This window comes from Dipodomys ordii, unplaced genomic scaffold (genome assembly GCF_000151885.1).
Source record: "Dipodomys ordii isolate 6190 unplaced genomic scaffold, Dord_2.0 Scaffold111, whole genome shotgun sequence".
In the NCBI taxonomy this organism is placed as follows: Eukaryota; Metazoa; Chordata; class Mammalia; order Rodentia; family Heteromyidae; genus Dipodomys; species Dipodomys ordii.
The window spans coordinates 2,708,052-2,711,080 of record NW_012267327.1 but is presented as its reverse complement, the minus strand read 5'-3'; positions in this window follow the sequence as shown (position 1 = coordinate 2,711,080).

The window sequence follows — 3,029 nt, the reverse complement described above, 5'->3', positions numbered from 1 at the left end:
AGACATGGTATAAAATCTAATCCTAAAAAAAAGAATGAGCAAATAGGAAATGAATATACACACATATGCTTACAATTGCTATAACTCTTTTATCTCATTTTTAAAGAAGCACTTCAACTTAAAGAAAAACAATACCTTCAAGTTGAAGACTGGTACTTTTTAAAAACTATCTAGCCCTTGTTCTAACTGCCTAAAAATAAAAATGATTTAGGGAGCAGGAAGGTTCGAAACAATCTTTAAGTCAAGTAGTATATAAAAGCAATTATAGGAATAACACGTTCTCTGCTGTATGGGAAAAAGTATATAAAAATGTCAAAATAGTAGCAATAAAAAGACTATAAACTTTATCTTCATGACCAGTCAGGAAATGAAAGATCATTGTGTAGGCTGTGCTTCAAAAAAGTTAAAGTGTTCAATGAGTTAAAGACACTGTAGGTCATTACTGGTTTCTGGAAAGGACAAGAGGAGAAAGTATACACATCATAAAATGGTTGTAGATCTTTCTCTGTACTTCTTTGTCCATGGGCTTTCATGGAGAAAGAGGAAGGCAGGGAGGATTGGGCCTCTTGTTTCTTCAGTTCATGGAAACTCTACATCGTGGCAGATGTAGTGTGACTGTTTGATGCTTATATCATTGTCCAGCTTTATCATATTTTCTGAACTTAAACTTCCCTTTGGTGTCATACCCTACCTCTGCATGGGCCAGAGTCTTCATTTTAATTCCTGTGCCACCAAGACACTTCTGCCTAGGCCAATAGAGGGAAACTATGGACCTTGGGAAATTTCTCCAAGTCTTTTTGTCCAATTTCCTAAGTGCTCCAAATCAACTAAGATTTCACCTTGTAGTCCACTTAACTAGTTTCTTCAGAAAACATTTGATCTTGGGATCTGAAACTTTTCTACCTTAAAAAGGTTTTTATGCATAAAACACATAACAAAATTTAGTGAAATTTATTCTTTTACAGACTAGAGGAGAAAGTTGATTTACATGATTGCATATGTTTTCTATTGCTGCATACCAAATGCTCACAGATGTAACACTTTGAAACAATGACTATAATTAGCTCATAGTTCCATAGGCCAGAAGTCTGGTGGGTTCAACACTGGATCCCTGAGTCTCACAAAAACAAAATCAAGGTATCAGTGGTTTGTATTCTTACATGGAGTCTCTGGGTAAAATATACTGCAAGGATTAAGTTCCTTGTGGTTAAATGATGGAGAACTCTTTTTCTTTGGTTGCTGTCACTTTGAGACCAATGTCATCTCCTAGACACCACTCTCAGAGCTTTGCCTTGAGCTCCTTCCATCTCAAGATTGCATGCTTCACACCTACTCTTACTCTCTAAGACCTTAATTTCTTTGACTTGCGCATCTGCCACCAACCAGGACAATTGTCTGCTTTAAAAGCTCAGGTCATTATTAGGTCCATCTAGATAACACGTAGTGTCTAACTAGTCATCTTAGTCAACAAATTAGTATTCTGGTCTGCTAATTAGTAATCTTAGTTACATCTGAAAAGCCACTTTTATCATGTAAGGTTATACTTTTTGTAACTGCAGGGCAAAGACCACAAAGGCTGTCAGAATCCTATCACCCACAGTGCTCTTACAGAAATGTGCTTCTAACTTTCAGAGTAGTCTTCCTTTCTGCCTTTTATGAAGGGTGATTTATACATGTCTTAGCTATCTCTAATAGAAAAATAACTCCCTAAAAGCACATGTTTTCTTTTGCAATAAATTACTTTGGAATATAGCTGAGACAAATGAAAAAGTAAAACATAGAGGAGATACCAAATTAATTATGTCAAATCAAGCAGGAAAGAAAAAAGTTGCAGTTTAAGAAGGGAATTCAGAATTCTGTCTTTGGAAATCAAATATTACAAAGTTGAAAATTTGGATAGGGACAAAACTTGAGAGGTACACAAGAAGCAAATCATGTGTTGAGTTATGAAAATGTGTTTTTATTAGTGTAAATTAATTGTGCAAAGGGGTTTCATTATGATATTTACGTGTAGCATATATTTTGATCACATCCATCCCCTATTTTACTTTTTCTTAAACCCTCCTTTTCCCTGCTTTTAACAGCTTTTAGTAGGCTTCATTATGCTATTTCATACATGTGTAATGTATTTCAATTGTATCCCTCCCTCATCATCTTGTCCTTTCCCCTTCCCTGCTCCTAATGGTTCCCATGTACACAGCAAGAAGTGTGTACACAAATAAATAAAGAAGAAAGAAGTATGAATCATATTTGTAGGAAAATTGTTGGAACTGGAAACCATCATAAGAAACTCGGTAAGTCAATCTCAGAAAGACAAATACTGCATGTGTTCACTCATGCAGAATCCAGACTTAAAATAATAATAAAACACAAAACTACATTCTATCCCAACTTAAAATAATAATCTGTGGGTTTAGTAAGGACAAAGCCACTAGAACAAGATTGAAGGCTGCTAGGACGTTGCTCTCATGAGACCCCAAGCCACATTCCTTACCCTAACCCAGATTAGCAACCTTCTAATCTCAAATTTTAAACAAGTAACTATAGCAGGCTCATAACGGTTATGTGATCTCTTTATTGGTTAATATTTTGGATAAGTTAAATGGCTTCATATGTATTTTATTTGTTTAAAAATGTTTGAAATAAATAAGAACCTGCTTTATTAAGTGCATAATTCTGATTTATTAAGTTACTAAGGTTTTCATAAAGATTGCAATACTTTGAATGTTAGATTCATAAGGCTAAAGTATTAGATGTTTGAAATATTTGAATCAGTTTAATAAATTGGCAATTATGGTTTGAAATGTCTAAAACAGCCTAGTGAACAAGGTTCCTAAGTAGTGTTCATGTTTAAGGGATTTAATCCATCAAAATTAAAAGCTAATTGAGCATTAATTAAATAACAAATGAGGTGTTTAAAATTATAACACAAGATTATTAGATTTGCAAAGACAGTAAAAAGATTTGTGAGCTAAAAGTAAAGACTTATAAAAGTAGACTATAAAATTTATATCTTCTGTTAGTTGAAT